The sequence below is a fragment of the Tachypleus tridentatus genome, chromosome 13, assembly GCF_004210375.1.
Source record: "Tachypleus tridentatus isolate NWPU-2018 chromosome 13, ASM421037v1, whole genome shotgun sequence".
In the NCBI taxonomy this organism is placed as follows: Eukaryota; Metazoa; Arthropoda; class Merostomata; order Xiphosura; family Limulidae; genus Tachypleus; species Tachypleus tridentatus.
Genome location: NC_134837.1, coordinates 139,079,378 through 139,094,281, shown reverse-complemented (window position 1 = coordinate 139,094,281; position 14,904 = coordinate 139,079,378). Strand labels below are relative to the sequence as shown.

Below are 14,904 nucleotides of genomic sequence, written 5' to 3'. Positions count from 1 at the left end.
TAATGGTTTATATATAAAAGTTGTGCAAACTTAGAAACAATACTGAGTTTTCTATTTGATGTTGAAATGAATATTTAGTGACAGTTTACAACAATCGAATAACCGCGCAGTTCACTTAACGGGTAAGGTTTCTCGATGCTTCCACGTGAGATTTTCCGCCGAAGTTAAGCGATGTCTTCGAACAAATAATAACGTTTGAAGTTAAATTTTTGAAGTTGATCGTTTTGTAATGTTAAAGATCTATAAACTTATCAGAACTTTCCTAACAAACAAGCGTTAATCACAATTATAACTTTCGAGGTTTATAATATGATTTGATTCATTTGAAATCGAAAGTGTGAGTAGATTTATTCATATCAGACTTTCAGGCACTTGGTACTTGTTTTTAAAATTTTTCTTAATAATGGAATTGGTTAATAATTAGTCTTAGAATTATACAACTAGCAAGTACAGTTAACTTTAACAATAGAATATATATCTGTGTAGGTACACATCATTGTAAACTCTATATATATAGCAGTCTATACACTCAATAAAATATCTATGTGTATGTACATTTCACTGAAAGCATGTCTATCTATATAACAATCTATGCAAACAATAAAATATCTACCTAAGTGTGTGTACACTTCACTGTAGCTTGCCTATCAATATAGCTATCCATACACACACAAAAATTATCTATCTATGTATATGTACACTTCACTTTGACTTAATCCATATAGTTATTTATGCACTCAGTAAAATACCTATTTATGTGTATGTACACCTTCAAGAAAGCTTGTCTATCCATATAGCTGTCTAAACACTCGATAAAATATATTCTCGTATGTACACTTCACTCAGAGCTTGTCTGTCTATGCAACTATCTATACACAAACTAAAATATCTATCTCTGTGTACTTACATTTCACTGTGAACTTGTCTGTTTAGGTAGCCACCTATACACTAAAAATATCTATACCTATACATATTTCACTGTGAGTTTGTCCATCTACATAACTGTCTACACACTCAATAAAATCTCTATCTTCGTGTACGTATACTTCGATGACAGCTTCTCTATCTACATAGCTATCTATATATTCAATAAAATACCTACATGTATGTATACTTCATTGAGAGCTTCTCTATCTATACAGCAATCTGAACACACAATAAAATATCTATATCCGTGTATGTACCCTTCCCTCAGAGCTTGTCTATCTAGGTAGATATCGAAACACTCAATTAAATACATACGCGTAGATACAATTCAAAGTGAGCTTCATTACCCACAGAGCTGTCTATACACTCAATAAAATATCTATGTGTATGCACACTTCAATGACAGCACGTCCATATATATAGCTTTCTATACACTCAATAAAATATTTATATGAATGCATATTTGTCGGGGAGCTTGTCAATCGATATTGATAGCTATATACTCAATAAAATATCAATTTATATGCATGTACATTTCACTAAGAGCTTGTCTCTCTATATAGCTATCTATAAACACAATAAAATGCCGATCTGTATGTACATGCACTTAAGTGTAGGCTTCTCTACTTACGTAGCTATCTATACATTCAATAACATATCCATATGTATATCCATATTTCACTGTGGGCATGTCTATACACATAGCACTCTATACACTCAGTAAAATATCTATCTCCGTGTATGTACTGAGATCTTTTATATGTAGATAGTTATCTATATACAGAATAAAATATTTATGTGTAGGTATATTTCACTGTAAGCTTGTCTGTTTATATAGCTGTCTATCACTCAATAAACTATCTACCTACCTGTATGTACATTTCACTGAGAGCTTGTCTATCTAAATAGCTATCCATACACACAATGAAATACCTATGTGTATGTACACTTCACTGAGAGCTTGTCAATTTATATAGTTTTCTATACACTCATTAAAATATATATCTAAGTGTACATACACTTCACTGTGAGATTTTCTATCGATATCGCTATCTATACACTCAATAAAAAAATCTATCTATCTGTATGTACACTACAATAAGAACTTGTCTATCTACATAGGTATCTATACACTCAATTATATATCTATATTTCTCTATGTACACTTCACTGAGAGCTTTACAGGGTATGTAGCAATCTATTCAAACAATAAAGTATTTCATTCGTGTATACACTACAATGAGACCTTGTCTATCTACATACCTGTCTTACCGCTCAATAAAATATCTGTAAGTGTATTTACACTTCAGTAAGAGCTTCAGTGTCTACATAGCAATCTGGGCGGACAATAAAATATATATTTGCCAGTATGTACAGTTCATTGAGAGCTTATCTATCGATATTTCTTTCTATACACTCAATAAAACATATATTTACATGTACGTACACTTCAACGAGAACTTGTCAATCTACAGAGCAATGTATAAACACAAAAAATATCTATCTGTACGTACATACACTTCACTATGACCTTGTCTATTTATGCACCATTCTATACATTAAATAAAATATCTATATGTACACAGATTTCACTGAGAGCTTGTCTATTTATATAGTTATCTAAACATCCAAAACAATATTTGTATGTACACTACACTGAGGACTTGTCTATCGATATTGCTCTCTATACACTGAATAAAATATCTATCTCTGTGAATATACACTATAATGAGAAGTCGTTTATCTACATACGTGTCTTTACCCTTAATAAAATATCAATATACATGTATGTGCACTTCACTATGAGCTTATCTATCTTTATCGCTACCCATACCCTCAATAAAATATCTACGTCTATGTACACATCACTGAGAGATTGTCTATCTATATCGCGGTCCAAACACACACAAAAAACCTACCTGAATGGATGTACACTCACTTAGAGCTTGTCTATCTATATAGCTATCTATACATTCTGTAAAATGTCAATGTGTATGTACATTTCAGTGACAGCTTCTATATATATATATTAGTGTATACACCCAATAAAATATCTATGTGTACATACACTTCAGTGAAAGCTATTCTACCTACATCGCTGTCTATACACTCAATAAAATGTCTATGTGTATGTACACAACAATGAGAGCTTGCCAATCTACATAGCTCTCTTTACACTCAATTATATATAATATAAGTGTAGGTGCTCTCCACTGAGAGCTTGTCTATCTATAAAATTACCTATATGCACAATAAAATATGTATCTATGTGTATGTAAACTTCAATGAGACCTTGTCCACCTTTATAGCTACCTATATACGTGTACGTAAGCTTCACTGAGAGCATCTATGCCTATATAACTATCTATACTTTCAATAAAATAGCTACCTGCGTGTATGTACACTTCACTGAGAGCTTGTCAATCTATATAGCAAAATAAACAAACAAAACATATCTCTGTGTACATACACTTCACCCTGACCTTGTCTATTTATGTAGAAATCTATACATTCGATGAAATATATATACGTATGCACAATTCACTGTGAGCTTGTCTATCTATATAGCTATATTTACACTCAACAAAATATCTGTTTATGTATATATACACTTCAAAGAGAGCTTGTCTATATATAGAGCTATCTATACACTCAATAAAATATCTACCTATGTGTATGTACACTTCAATCAGTTTCTCTACCTATATCGCTTTCTGTACACTCTACAATATATTTGTAGTGAAGTGTATGTACATTTCACTGAGAGCTTCTCGATCTAGTAATGTATACACACAATAAAATATCGATCTATATGTACGGACACTTCACTGAGAGTTTATCTATCTATAAAGCAATCTATGCACACATTAAAATATCTAAGTGGGTACATATTTCACTGTGAGATTGTCTATCGGTATTGCTATCTATACACTCAATAAAATATCTACTTATGTGTATGTACATTTCAATGAGAGCTCGTCTATCTCTATAGCTATATATACACTCAATCTGTGCGTATGTACAGTTTAGTGAGAGCTTGTCTATCTGCATAGTTGTCTACAAATTAAATCAAATATTTGCGTGTACGTACACTTCACTGTGATCTTGTCTATCTACACAGCTATCCATGCACTCAACAGAATATCTATGTGTACACATATTTCACTGTGAGATTGTCTATCTACATAGCTGTCTATACACTCAATAAAATATCTATCTGCGTATATGTGCACTTCAATGATAGCTTGTCTCTCTATATAGCTATCTACACACAGAATAAAATATCTATCTGTGAGTACATACACTTCACGGTAAGCTTGTATATGTATGTAGCTATCTATACACACAATAAAATATATATGTCTATGCTGATTTAACTGTGATATTGTCTATATATAGTTGTCTATACGCACAATGAAATATCTATTATGTGTATGTATACTTCACCGCGAGCTTGTCCATCTATATAGATATCTATGAAGACGATAAAAAATCTATCCACGTATATGTACACTTCACTGTGAGCTTAGCTATCTATATAGCTATATATATACTCAATAAAATATCTATGTATATGTACCTTTCAAAGAGAGCTTCTCTATATACATAGCTGTCTACACATCCAATAAAATATCTATGTGTGTGCATATTTCACTGTGAGCTTCTCTATAGACATTGCTATATAACTCTGAATAAAATGTCTTATTATATGTATTTACACTTCAATGGGACCTTGTCTATCTATATAGCTGTTTATACACTCAATAAAATATCTATCTCTGTACCTATTCACGTCACTGAGAGCATTTTCTACTTGAGATAGATATTTTGTTCTGTGTATACATATACTTTACTGTGAGCTTGTTTATTTTTAGCTATCTATACACTCAATAAAATATATATCCGTATACATATTTCACTATGAGCTTGTCTATCTATATAGTTATCTATGCACTCAGTAAAATATCTATGTATGTATAGATACATTTCATTGAGAGCTTGTCTATCTACATAGCTTTCTACACATTCAGTAACACATCTGCGTATATATACACTTCACTAAGAGTTTGTCTTTATACATTGTTATATTACACTAAATAAAATATCTATCTATTGGTACACGTCACTGAGAGCTCATTTTATTTGAGACAGATATTTTATTCTGTGTATATATACACTTCCCTGTAAGCTTGTCTATTTATATGGCTATCTACACACTCAATAAAATATCTACATGAATGTATATTTCACTGTGAGCTTGTTTATCTATATAGCTATCTATGCACTCAATAAAATATCTATGTGTATGTACATTTCAATGAGGGCTTGTCTATTTTTATAGCTATCTATAAACGTAATAAAATATCTAAGAGCTTGTCTATCTATATAGCTATCTATACACACAAAATATATATTAGAATGCATATTTCACTGTGAATTTGTCTGTTTATATAATTATCTATGTACTCAATAAAATATCTATGTTTATGTACACTTCACTGTGAGCTTGTTTACCTATATAGCTATATATCCACTCAATAAAATACCTATTTCTAAATATGTACAGTTCAATGAGAGCTTGTCTATCTACATAGCTGTCTATACATTCATTAAAATATGTATGTCTCTACGTATTTCATTGTGAGATTGTCTATCTATATTGCTGTCTATACACTATATAAAATATCTATGTGTGTGCATACTTCAATACCATCTTGTCTATCTGCATAGCTGTCTATACATTCAATAAAATGCTTGCGTGTATGTACAATTCACTGAGAGCATATCTACCTATATAGCAATCTATGCACAGAATAAAATATCTATATATCTCTATGTACACCTCACTGTAAGCTTATCCTTTTAAATAGCTACATGTACATTCAATAAAATATCTATCTACGTATATGTACACGTCACTCAGTACTTATTTTATCTGAGATAGATATTTTATTCGGTGTATACATACACTTCTCTATGAGCTTGTCTATCTATACAACTACCTATGCACTCAATAAAATATCTATCTGTGTATACATACACTTCACTGTGAGCTTGTCTGTTTATCTAACTGTCCATACACTCAACAAAATATCTATAAGTATGCATATTTCACTGTGAACTTGCATATCTATATAGCAATCTATGCACTTAATAAAATATCTATGTGTATGTGCATTTCTCTGAGAGCTTGCCTATCTATATAGCTATCTATACACACAATAAAATATCTATGTATATGTACATTTCAATGACAGCTTCTCTATCTACGTAGCTGTCTATACATTCAATAAAATATCTACGTTTATATACACTTCACTGTGACCTTGGCTATTTATATAGCTATATATACACTCAATAAAATCTATCTGTGCATAGGTACACTTCAATAAGAGCTTGTCTACCTACAAAGCTTTCTACATTCAATAAAATATTTGCGTGTATGTACACTTCACTGAGAGTGTGTCTATCTATATCGTTATCTATACATCCCATAAAATATTTACATATGTGTATGTATACTTTACTGTGAGCTTGTCTATTTATATAGCTATATATACACTCAATAAAATATCTGTTTGTGCATATGCACACTTCAATAAGAGCTTGTCTCTCCATATAGCTGTCCATACACAATAAAGTATCTATATATGTGTATGTACACTTCAGTATGAGTTTGTCTATCTATATAGCTACAGTTACGACAGAAAGTGTTCGTACCCGTGTGTCCCGAGTAGTTTTTTGCTCATAATTTAAAAAGTATCACGATTAGGCTAATAGACGTAGGTTATATTATAAATATTATACTAACACACATCTACATAAATTTTTATTTAAATTAAATGACAAATAAACTGTTTATAAACAAATAACCAAAACATAGGAGGAGCAGAAAGTGTTCGTACATTTCAGAACGTGTGAAAAAACTGATATTTCCGTAAAACCTTTGTTTAGTTTGGCGAATAAACCACACTATACCATTCCAGAACTAGACACTGGGCTCATAATTATTGGAATTTAGCCAGCAAAAAATTTACTTCCGGCAATTTAGCACCGTCTCCGTCATTATCTGCTTGGTCATCATGGCGAACAGGAAACAACTGTCCAGTGATTTAAAAAAACAAATTATTGTAAAATATAAGTCCCGTGTGTCTCTTTCCGGTATTGCTACACAACTTAATGTACCGAAATCTATTGTTCAAAGCATATTTGCCAAGTTTAAGCTTACAGGATCAACTGCTAACCTCCCTCGTTCCGGACGCCCCACCAAAATTCCAGAGAGAACCAAGAGGAAGGTTCTCAGAGAAGTTAGTAGGAACCCTCGTTTAACACGTAATGATATACAGAAACTGGTAAGGGAAACTGGAGTTGAAGTAAGCACCTCCACAGTTACGAACATGTTACGCTCTTCTGGTTTCAAAGCATGCCGTCCTCGTAAAACTCCATATTTAAAGCCTGTTCATTTAGAAGCACAATTGAAGTATGCAAGAAAGCATGTAGATAAACCTTTTACCTATTGGAAGAGTATTCTTTAATCAGACGAGACTAAAATCGAGCTTTTAGAATAATTCGGCCACAATGATGTTCGCAATATTTTCCGCAAGAAGGAGGAACGAAATCTTCCAAAGAACACCGTCCCTACAGTTAAACACAGAGGTGGCTCGATCATGCTATGGGGTTCCTTCAACTCTTCTGGTGCAGGCAGCCTTCACCGCATCAACGGAATAATGAAAAAAGAAGAGTACGTTGGTATTTTAGGCACTTTATCAAGAATGATGCTTGGAACTTGCGGCTTGGGCGTCGTTGGATCTTTCAGCACGACAATGACCCTAAGCACACATCGAAGTATGTGCAATCCTGGTTGCAGAGGAACCATATAAGCTTTCTGGAGTGGTCATCGCAGTCACCCGGTCTCAACCCAATAGAAAACGTTTGGCATGAGTTGAAGACCAGGGTTCATCAGCGTCATCCGAAAAACTTGCACGAGTTGGAGCCTTCTGTAAATAAAAATGGAAGAAAATACCAGTCGAGTACTGTCAAACGATCATGGGGGGCTATGAGGACAGATTGCGCCAAGTAATTCACTTGAAAGGCTACACAACTGACCATTAAAGACGCACGAACATTTCTGCCCCTCCTATGTTTGATTACTTATTTATAAACAGTTTATTTGTCGTTCAATTTACATAAAAATTTGTATAGATGTGTGTTAGTATAATATTTATAATATACTGTATTTTCATTATCCTAATCGTGATGCTTCCCAACTGGTCGGTTCGAATCCTTGTCACCGAACATGCTTGTCGTTTAGGATTGTCATCAGGACTAACTCCTGAAGTGTAAAACTTATTGGATGTTACACAATACCCGAGCGTCAGACAACAAACGTAAATGGGAGAAAGGTGAAATGTACATTTTTATACATCACTTATATATATACTTTATAGGTGTTTTACATACATATTTCAGTTGTTGCGGTGTTTCTGTTTAATTTGTATTTGTTTCGGCTAGTTTTTGAGTTAAAATAACAAATTATATAATTAGTCAGAGGTTTGAATTTGCCGTTTTTGACACAGTCCTTCTTTGTGATTTACTTATTTTATTATTTAATTTCATTAAAATGTAATTATTTTCATTAACAAATTAAATATATATAAACTACTCGATCTGTAATTTTATATCATAAGACAGTTTAGATATTTGGAATATTTGAGGTTAAATATTTCGACATATTTGGTAACACGTTCGCTGCCATGTGCCCCATTGGTGAGTCACTTACAATTATGTTTCAAAGCCAAATTTCTCTTGTGACTTATAAATTTGGGACACTATGACTTCTCACCGGCAGTTCTTGAATGTTTAATTTTACCGATATTTAACTTATTATGTGACAGCGAACGTGTTAAATTCTACTTAATTGAAATGATACGAAGGTCGCGGGTCCGAATCCCTGTCGCACCAAACATGCTCGCCCTTTCAATCGTGTGGGCATTATAATGTACGGGCAATCGTTGGTAAAAGAGTAGCCCAAGTGTTGGCGGTGGGTGGTGATGGCCAGCTGCCTTCCCTCTAGTCTTACACTACTAAATTAGGAATGGATAGCGCAGATCACCTTCGTGAAGCTTTGCGCAAAATTCAAAACAAATTAAAACAATTGAAATGATAAGCGTAGGAATATAGCCTAGAATAAATGTGTAACGAATACACTGACGTAACTACTAACGTCCGTGTGGTCTACTGTGTAATGGAATGAATTCAAACTTCATAAAGTGTTAGTGAAAAGCATTCTATCATTGCACATTTTCCTTTAAGATTATTCTGATAATAATGATGCAGGATACAGATTGTCTAACAATAACGGCTTAATTTTTTTCTTTCTTTCTAACGACTGCTACAAAATACCTAAACCTGGAGTTACAGGCCTAATTGAGTGTTCAGACAACATTTCAACATAAACACACTTAGCTTTAGTCGATACATTAAAACATTACTCATCGAATAATCGAACAGCACACTAGATGTAATAATTAACACTGAACTCGTGTTTCTATTATCAGCGCTGAATATGATGAACGCTGCGTGGCGGAAGTGTGCGCTCTGCTGGTTGCCCCTCTAGTGTGTTTGTGGTGAAGCACATAGCTATCTGTGCTATGCCCATCACCGCCGTGCCATTAACAGCGTGCTTTCTAGTATTGTACATGTGTCTCTAGATAAGGCTTCTGATTAATTAACATTCAGCTTTGGGCTTAGACATGTCATTATTATCGCATTTGGAGCCTTCTTTAACAAAGCTCTAAAACATTGAAAATACGGTTTTTAACACTATTTTTTGTTATTTTCGTTTTGTAGCGTTTTACATAGGTATACAGTTATCGATGTCATTCGTTGTTGGTTAATATACTACCACATGATGTTACGTCACCAGGTCGCTATTAAAATGTTTTATCTGCTCTAATTTTTGAAAACCCACAAAAATATTTTTTTCAAAATATAATAGGACTAATAATAATGTGTTATAAGAAGTATAGTAGAGTACAATCATGAATTGCAAGTTTGAAAAAGGAATTCACACCACGGATATGATTGTTATAAGGAATGGCTTTTATATGTAGTGTACCCACTATTTCTGTTTGTTGTATTCTAGCCAACCTCGCGATGTCTGGATTGAGCAATACGCGTCGGTAGGAATTGATATAAGGAGCACAGTGTGGTTGAAATATTACTATTGCACATTCTTTTAATTCTAGAAAATTCCCAAGCGACTAGATAAGGAATGTAGTGTTAAAAATATAGGAGGCTTAACATTAATATTTTATAACACATATTGTCAAGAGGGCTGGTATGGGTATTAGCACTTTAATTACAATAAAGTACAGAACAACATTTCAACCTTCTTAGGTCATCTTCAGGTTAACCTTGAGAATACAATTTTACTTCAAGTGGGCTCCTTGTCATCACGAATCTTATAACATGTATAATTAATCTGATTCATGCTTTGCCAGTTAGAAAAAGACATTCACATCACAACAATTGTGGCTGTGAGAAATGGCTTATGTAAATAGTGTTCCAGTCACTACTGTCTGAATTGTTTCTCAGCAGACTGAAAGGAACCCGTCGTCAGTAATGGATATGGCAAACGTTGTGCTGTTGGTATCCTATTATTATACACACTCCATTAGTACTTGAAAATTCCTTGGAACAAAATAAAAATGTAGTGCTAAGAATATAATATGTGTATTAATAATATCTTATGGCAAGTACAATTAAGCATAATCATGCTCTATAAGCTAAGTTAAGGTGTTCACACCATAACAATAACTTATACAAAATAATACTCCGACGACTCTTGTGTTTGTTGCATTACAGCCGGCCTCCTAAGGTCTGGGTTGAGTACAATGCATTGTTATCAATGAATATAGTAAACTCAGTGTTGGGGAAATACAATTATTATTATATAGTTTAACTTAAATACAGAAATAATGATATACTGTCTAATAGTTTTATCTATATACATATAAAGCATAAAAAATCTGTGTGTTTATCTGTCAATCTCAACCAAATCACATGTAATGATCATTTGGACCAAGAGGCATGTTATTGTTGGTTCGTAATCTCCAGTATTTTTGTTATCGACTATTATCTTTGGCGTAAGTTGACGTTACCTATATTCACAGATGGCGTCATGTCCTTACACCAAAACAAAAAGAACTTTATTAAAATGTCTTTCGCACAACATACCCAGAGTGTAGTGGAGAGCATATATACGTCTTGTGGAGTTACGAAGGTGAATGTTTACACATAATTATTGCATGACCTTTAATGAAGAAAGTCAAGTTTTATTTATTGCCCAATTTTCCTTATTGTTATGGAATGTGAGTTTAAAAAATGTCATCAAATTTTAATAAGATCTTCACTTTCAACTTCCCCTTCGGCAAACTTTATAAATAATAAGTAATATGTAATTGACATCGTACACGTTATATTTCACTTAATATTGGGGGAAACATGTTTGTTGTTAATCTCAAAGTTACATAATTGACTATCTGTGCTATTCCCACTACAGATAGTATTGAAACCCACTTTTTAGCGTTATAAACGTTCAGACTTTCCACTTAACCATGGGGGAGAGACGCAAAGGGAATTTAAACATTACGACTATCCTTGGGTGAATAAATTGTGTATCAACTGTTTTAGTTAATTCATTTTTTGCAATAGTGTCGACATGCATGTGATTTCTTCTTAATTAGTCTTTTTTTTTGAAGTACATGAAAGACTGTCTACCTGCTGATGCAGTTGTGTCATTAATTTACATATTCTGAAAGACATCTATGATAACCTAATGTACTTTAAAGTATTTTTATTTTGTATTTCAGCTATTTGTTTTATCTTTTACAACCATACGAAATAAAAGATTATACATATAATATGGATACCAACACTGGTCTTATGCTTCTCACAGTAACAGAAGCAGGTTTATGTCTATATAAACTCAGTTTTAAATTCAAAACTTTTACAAGACCATCTGGTTTATTACATCTACTTACCACCATGTTTTATGACAAAAATTAATGAACTGAATTTTAAAAAGTTACCTTTGTATCTGTAAACATCTTTGTGCATCGTAAGTGGTTTATTTAGCCATCAATAATAATAATTCGTAGATATGGTTTTTTTTTGTGTGTGGATGTGTTTTAGAGGTCTTTTTTTTTAAGTTGCATATACATATCCAGTAAATGTGAAGTACTGATTTACTTCCGAGATAAAATATTAGAAATCATGTTAAACATTATGAAAGGCTACATTATTTCATTATAACAACGTAATAATGTACGTTGTTTGTAAAGATAAATACTTTACCTGATATTGGCCAAACAAGAATTATAAGAAAATAGGCAAAATAAAGACACCATAAGACAGAGCCTACTTACTCATTCTATGGAAGAATATCTATGCTATTGTACAGCATAAGAATACTAATAAAAATGACATATAGAGATCTAAACCATTGTACGATAAACAAAAACCTGGGAAAGTTTTGTATACATATCTAAATTATATTATTGTAAAAAACACTGATGAAAAAGACGTATACAGATCAAATGTTCTGTGTTAAAACACTGACAAAATTGACTTATTCAGTTATAAATTATTCTACGACAAAAATTGAAGTGTCGGACGAAACTGCTGTTATGATATAAAAAGAACTGATCAAGTTAATTATGTATAATGTAAAAAAACTACTAAAATTTATCTACACAAACACAAAGTGTTGTGAATTCTAAACTCTCTATGCTATAAAAACACTAATGACATTGCTATGCATATATGTAAACTTTCGTACAATATAAAACACTTGTAAAAGTAATATATTCAGATCTAATTTGAGGTACGACAATATAATTAATATATGTACATTTAAACTGGGGTACGGAAAAAAAGTGCTTGTAAAAGTGACGTAAATAGATCTAAGATTGTGCACGATTTAAATATACTGGTAAAGTTATCTTATATACATAAATTTTCGTATGGTATACAAACTAAGAGTGATGCGTACATATTTAAACTGCTGCGCAATTCGAAAACGCTAATAAAAGTGACATTACAGATCTCACCTCCGTAAGATATAAAATCCGATAAAACTAATATATGAATGCAGCGGAAAGATAGGTAGATCGAAATGAATATTTCTACGAAGCCTTTACTGATTTATGGATTCGTAATGGTGCTGTCAAATTTTATTAACGTTTCAACGATTTTCGGCAAGTTAATAGATCGCGACTCTCGTTTATTCCGAATAATAAATCCTATAACGGCTCAACATGAATATCTGATGTAGTTAACCTACAACACGAGTATTTAGTGTGGTTCACTGAAACCTAAACTATGATTACTTAGTGCAGTTCATTTGAACCTTACAACAATAGCATCTAGTTTGATTCATTGTGAATTTAAAATATTTTTTCTGTCCCAGTTTCAATTCACGCTTACTCTATTGACAAATATTTCAATTTTTTGTACTCAAACTACAAGTAAGAACCTTTTTTAACAAGGAAGATTAAAATGAGAAACAAGTATAATTTTTCTTTGTGCATAAAGGAATTTTCTAGAATAACAGTGGTTTCCAAATTGTGAGTCGTAGGATGCATCAAGATCATCTGTAAAATATGAACCTAAAATGCTTTTAACGAACAAATGAAAAACACCAAATATAAGAGAAGTAATAGAATATAATGAGTTATTTTAGAATAGAAACTTCCTCCTCTAGTTGAGCATGGTTCCTAGAAAATGCCCTGGATACTCGTGAGTTGGGAATGTTTGAGAAACTGTGTCGTACACAAACATCCTAGGATGAATCGAATTTCTGTGACATACAAAAAGCTAGCATGAATCGAATTTACATAACATACATCATACTTCTACGATGAAACGAATTTCCGTGTTAACGTTTTTAGATTCACGCCTGATTCAGTTGAGTAAGGCCACGCTCAGTCTCTCTCCAGGAGTTCCTATAATATAACCTTTGTTTCCAGTCTTTGTTTGAGATAAATGGGCGACATGTAAAATAATTTAGTTGGTTATTTGTATAGAACACTTGAATATTTTCCTCTAAATAAGACGACATGTCGATCCTCACAACTTCATACTTTCCAAATTAAGTAAACTTAAAAGTAATTTATTTTGGAACTTCTACAGAGATTGAAAATGTTATAATCAAACAACTATAGAGACTCACCACCTCATTACCAAGTCAATATAACGACGTCCGGTCGTACTGTGTCTGACGAATGTGTTTTTTGACAACAGATCTGTAGCGTAGCTTCATTAACAAAATAAACTTTTGTAATGTTGGTTTGTCCAAAACATACCTTTCCTCCCTCTGTGCTTTGTATTCGTCATTTAGTGTTAGGATGTAAACTTCCCAACGCCCATTTCAACAATTCAACCACACAAAAATTTGGCGTGTTTTCGAACTGAATAACAGAAATACCTGTTTCATTCTCAAGTTGCTTCACATACACGAAGGTTGAACAGTTATCGTGTGGAAGCATCTTCTGTACATGCGACTTATATCTCTTCCCAGATGGAGATCTTTCTTGATTTTTTGCGTACTTTTGTAGCTTTGTGCATGCGGATGGCTTATGGTACTGATCACTGTGTTCGTAAATTTTCACCTTTATGACACATCGCAATGTACTTACCACAGTGGGGTACGACTTGTTACAGAACCCTTTCTGGATGGTTGTGGCGTCCTGTTTGATTCATATTCTTTTGTTTTACAATATTACTAAGTATCAAAAATATTCTTTCTTAAAAATTCTAAAAATTTGAATATTTTTTTATGATCTGACTGTATAAGTCGCCCGCTGATACAGCTGTAAGTCTACGGACTTACAACGCTAAAATCAGCGGTTTGATTCCCTTCGGTGGACTCAGTAGATAACCCAGTGTGTCTTTGCTATAAGAATATAAATAAAC

At 32.8% G+C, this 14,904-nt stretch overlaps 1 protein-coding gene across 1 annotated transcript in view; it reads right to left on the bottom strand.

The window, feature by feature from the left end:
- Positions 1 to 14,904, bottom strand: part of LOC143238495 (potassium voltage-gated channel protein eag-like) — a 103,834-nt gene that overhangs the window by 55,023 nt on the left and 33,907 nt on the right. The gene's annotated exons all lie outside the window — the stretch shown is intronic.